Source organism: Mus pahari, chromosome 12 (assembly GCF_900095145.1).
Source record: "Mus pahari chromosome 12, PAHARI_EIJ_v1.1, whole genome shotgun sequence".
NCBI classification, from domain to species: Eukaryota; Metazoa; Chordata; class Mammalia; order Rodentia; family Muridae; genus Mus; species Mus pahari.
In genome coordinates, this window is record NC_034601.1 from 70,330,933 (window position 1) to 70,336,444 (window position 5,512).

Here is a 5,512-nt window from a genome sequence, read left to right on the forward strand (position 1 = left end):
TTTGTCATTTTTACGGTACTTGAAAAGAATATGAGATTTTGGATATTAGTAAACAAGCCACACAAAGTATCATTTACATTGAAATATCGTTTATGTGTAATACACACACACACATACATGTTTTATTTCTAGATATATGTTATCCATTGTCACCAGTGAGCAAGGTGTCTTCGAGAACATTAAGAAAACAAGTGGTTTCCTTTTGTTGCTTTCAATGCAAATTGCAGACTGATGAAACTAAGTTTCATCTTAAGAGATAGGAAAATACTTAAAAATTATGAACTAGACAGAAAATTGTATCAAATTGACATATTCAAATAACCTTCATATTACTTTCTCACACAGGTAAATAGGAAATTTGTTATATATTGAGTAATGGCCTTTAACTTTTATTCTTGAGCGCTTACAGGGTATGCTTTATTTGTGTAATATCTACCCCATCAGCCTCTTGTGTCCCTCTCACTTTCTCTAAGCGTCATGACTTCTTGTATAATTACAATTGTTTCACAAATATATGCTCACTCTCACACACACACTCACAGACACCTATGTGAACACACTCAAACACATATACTCACACACATTCAGATGGACTCATAGGCATAGACATGCACACTCACACACACAGATGCAGACACAGATATACAGACACATGCTCTCTCTCTCTCTCTCTCACACACACACACACACACACACACACACATTCTCACACACACAGATGCAGACACAGATATACAGACACATGCTCTCTCACACACATATACACACACATTTTCTCACACACACAGACACACACATACACACACAGACACACACAGATGCAGACACAGATATACAGACACATGCTCTTTCTCTCTCTCTCCTCCCTTTCCCCTCCCCCCCACAATACCCTACTGGGCCCACTTAGTAACACTTGTATTCATGTGTGTCCACTTGACATTGGATAATCAGGGGGCTTCTCCCTTTCTCAGTCGTCATGGTTGTCTGTAGCTCTTCGTCCAGTGGTGGGACCTTGTAAGAATGTCTCCATCCCAGATAGAATGCCAGTTATGGTAATTCTGCGCTCTTGCTTTTACTGATAGGTCATTTTAGGCCTTCTTTCTGCTGCTTTAATCGTCAGTAGAACATCAAAGAATTTGTATATTATTACCCAAAGCAGAAGATCAAAGGTAAGTGAACTTAAAAAAAATACAGTATGATACAGCATATCACGTGTGGGCTGATCCTAGAAGTATATGTGGTGCTTTTTAGTAGAAAAAATAAAGTCATATGCATTCCTTACTAGAATTTCTTTCATCCAAAGGTGGACAAACTTTTTTTTGTAAAGAGTTATGAATTCCTGAATCCTGTGTTGCCTTAGTAGTGGTTTCTATTCCTGAACAAAACATGATGGCCAAGAAGCAAGTTGGGGAGGAAAGGATTTATTCAGCTTACACTTCCACATAGCTGTTCATCACCAAAGGAAGTCAGGGCTGGAACTCAAGCAGGTCAGGAAGCAGGAGCTGATGCAGAGGCCATGAAGGGATATTACTTACTGGCTTGCTTCCCCTGGCTTGCTTAACTTGCTTTCTTATAGAACCCAGAACTACCAGCTCAGGGATGGCACCACCCACAATGGGCCCTCCCACCCTTGATCACTAATTGAGAAAATGCCTTAGAGCTGGATTTCATGGAGGCATTTCCTCAAAGGAGGCTCCTTTCTCTGAGATAACTCCAGCTTGTGCCAAGTTGGCACGCAAAACCGTCCAGTATATGTGTATTATAACAAAATATCTGACTTTGGCTACATCAGAAGAAAAGTGGATTTTTAGGTCAGAACTTTGAAACCCCATTGGCTATGTCTCTCTGGTGAGGCCCTAATGGTACATAGCATCAACACAGAACATGGAAATGGAATTATTTCCCCAGACAGGAAGGTAGGCAGTGTTTTAAGAGTCAGGCTTACTTTAAAGTAACTTGTTCTCATGAGAATCAGAGTTCTGTGAGAATGGCCTCTATTGTCTCTGTGGGAAGGGCCTCTGTGACTGAATGCCTGCTCTCTAGGCTCCGTAACCTTAGGGCTCATCAGGTGCCAACACTGCTACGTGAGGCACCAGGCTCCCAGCCTATGAACCTTGTTGACAAACCACATGTGAACCAACCATAGCAAGCCAGGTAGGACATAACTTCTGGCTTTGTGGGATAGATGGTCTCCATCTACCCCTGGCTACTCATCTTTGCCAGTGTGTGCCAATGAGTGGGTACCCACATGCTTGCCTTCCATTAAAAACTGTGTTTAATGAAACAGACACCAGGCTAGCTTCGGCCCTCTGGCTGTCTGTCCTTGTCTGAGCTGCACTTTTCATCCAGCTGAACTTTGCTTCAGCAAAGTGGATGAAGAGAAGTTTATTCTTGAGAGCCGCATGCTGAATTTGTGGAATGTAGAGAGCCTCGTTTCTCTGGAGAACTTAGTGATGCAGAAGGCGCCACTGCAGTCTCAGGAAGTGTCCACTCAAAGTCCTCGCTCTGCAAGGAGCCAAAGTTGCCTCACGGAAATAGGTATTTGGCGGAAGTGGTGGAAGTGCGCACTGGACCCACATCTAGACTAAGGCTCTGAAGGTGCGGCGAACCTAAAAGTGTCTGTGTAAAGGTTTATCCCCAGCACCAGGTCCGGGATCCCCAACTATCGCTAAGAAAAGAACACCATGAACCTTTGGAAAAGCAGAGCTTTAGAGCAAGACAATTGTGCGTGATAACTGAGCGCCAAGAATACATCTCCATTCTCTAATTTTAATTTCTACCCTAGCGGAAATTCATAAAAGACCACTGGGATTTTGAATATTTTAAAATTGTATTTCTTGGTTCAAAGACAGGTGAAGCACCTCCCAAGTGTGATAGAGTGACTGAGGCATTATATGTCGATTTGAGGAATCAGCTAAGATTTTTTCCAGAATCGGCTAGTTACTTGATGAAAGGAAAAAAAAAAAAAAGCTTAGTTGAGTATGTCCTGCCATGGTTTGCAGTCTGGCTACAAAAGATGTTGAGGAGATCTTTGAAAAGTACCTGTAGTGGCTATTCCTGGTTGTCAACTTGACTATATTTGAAATGAACTACAATCCAGAATTGGAAAGCTCACCAGTGAACCTAATCTGGAGACTGGGAGATAGAAGTTTCTGATCTGGATCTTGGTATGGAGATCTTGAGACACAGTGGTGATTGAATCCAGAAGATTAAGGCAGGGAGATCTCCGAGTCCAAGATCATCTGGGATTAAAGGTGTGGTGGCACACACCTTTAATCTGGGCTACACCTTCTGCTGGGGACCATATAAGCACATTGGAAGAAGGGAGTCTGGCTCTCGCTCTTTCGCCTTCTTGCTGTGTGGGACTCAGTAACTGCTAGATCCTTGGACTTCCATTCACAGCTACTACTGAACCATTGTTGGGATTTGGACTGCAGACTGTAAGTCATCAATAAATTCCTTTACTATATAGAGACTATCTGCAAGTTCTGTGACTCTAGAGAACCCTGACTAATACAGTACCATTTGCCAGTCCATACTACAGATTTAACTACATTAGATTCCCTGGAGTCTGTGACCCACACATTGTCCAGTGCTTCTAGCTTGGGTCTTGATAGTACCCGGCTAGTGATAGCTCAGGGGTTAGTGCTTGCGTGGGGGGTGGGAGGGGAGAGGATAAAGGACAGGCATAATTGTTTTTTATTAGTCTTTTTTTACTTTTTGAGGCTGGCCATGTGTTCAAATCTAGCCTCTGGTTTCTTGAGGTCTTTTGCCCCTGAGCTAGTAAAGACCGTTAACCTGAGTTCCAGTTTGCAGGGACCCAGAAACAGCTCTTGGAGCAGAAGCGAAGTAACTCATGGGAGCTTGTCTACACCTGAAATTTAGATCTCTTTTCTTTTTCTCTTCCTTGGGACAGCTGAACTAATTTCACCTCACTCACCAACACACAGACTTTTCCTGAAATGAAAGCATTTTTCAAAAGCAGATATACAATTTTAGTTTTGTCTCAGAACCGGCGTTTCTTTTAAAAAAATGTCTTGAGAACTCCGCGATCAGAGGAGCCTGAGAGATGGGTTAGCCTGTCCTCCATTTTCAGACCTTCCTACCAGATGGAGAGAGATGCCAAGGATAGGTGAGGTCACGGCAGCCTGTGCTGACTGTCTCTGCATTTTGAAATAAGGTTAGTTCTGTCTACTCCGGAACTGGCTCTCCATCAGAAATTCCTCCCAGGCGTTGTTCAGACACGCAGAGGTGGGTGGTTTTGTGCTCCTTTGTTTGAAGTGCGGTTAGGCCACAGGGAATGAGGCCACATCTGCTGATCCTTGACATTTTTACTTTCATTACTTCATTTTCTCCCTGCTTTGTCTGAACAAAGAACATCACTCCCTCTCAATCTCGAGTGTGGAAAAACACAGGGCAGCCCAGCGGCCGGCTACTTGGCAGGAGAAAGGATACAGAGGAGGAGGCTGGCAACGCCCTTCCTCAGGCCAAGCGCTTTCTTCTTTCTTGTAAGCAGTCATAAGTCTTCTCTTTGGAGGACACTTTGCTTTTTCCTGAACACACACGTCTAGCAAACTCATCAAGGGAGACAGCAATTATACAGTGCCCGCCGTTGACGCTCTTTCCACAGTAGGAAAGAATCTGCGGAACAGAAAAGGATACCTACCGGCGACCAGTTATTTTCTTAAAAGAAGAAAGGCTGGAGGAAGTCCAGAGTTGTGATTAAAGGAAGCATCGCTTCAGGTTCCCGATCCACAGCGTTGTCTCCGATGGTTGTAGTCGGTGGCTCAGAGTCCGCAGGCTGTGTGGATTTGTAAAATGGGTCCGTTTCTTTCTTTCTTCTTTGAAACAGGGTTTTTCTGTATAACCCTGGCTGTCCTGGAACTAACTCTGTAGACCAGGCTGGTCTTGAACTCAGAAATCTGCCTGTTTCTGCTTCTGCCTCCCAAGTGCTGGGATTAAAGGCATGCGCCATCACTGCCTGGCTGGTCCGTTTCGTTATACACAACACCCCGTTTGCATTCTTTTTTTTTTTTTTTTTTTAAGATTTATTTAAAATCCCCGAGTGCTGGGATTAAAGGCGTGCGCCACCACGCCTGGCCCGTTTGCATTCTTATTTAGACTCTGCCATTGGGAAACTAGGAGTGGAAAATCCTATTTTATATTTCCATTGGTTCTACCTGTCTTTAAAAAGTACAGTGGAGGAGATTGTCAGGTAGTTCAAGGAATCAAGTTAAGACAGATGAATAGCATCATGTGCTAATATGACCTTTCTTGGGATAAGGATGACATGTCTGTGGATGGCATGACAAATGGAAGGCCCAACCACCAGGAGACATTTGAGGAAATTCCTTTGAATCTTAGAAAAAAAAATATTCCCAAACCAAAACATGACAGCTATTTTTTAACAACAATATGTATATGTATATGTATATGTATATGTATATGTATATGTATATGTATATGTATATGTATATGTATATGTATATGTATATGTATATGTATATGTATA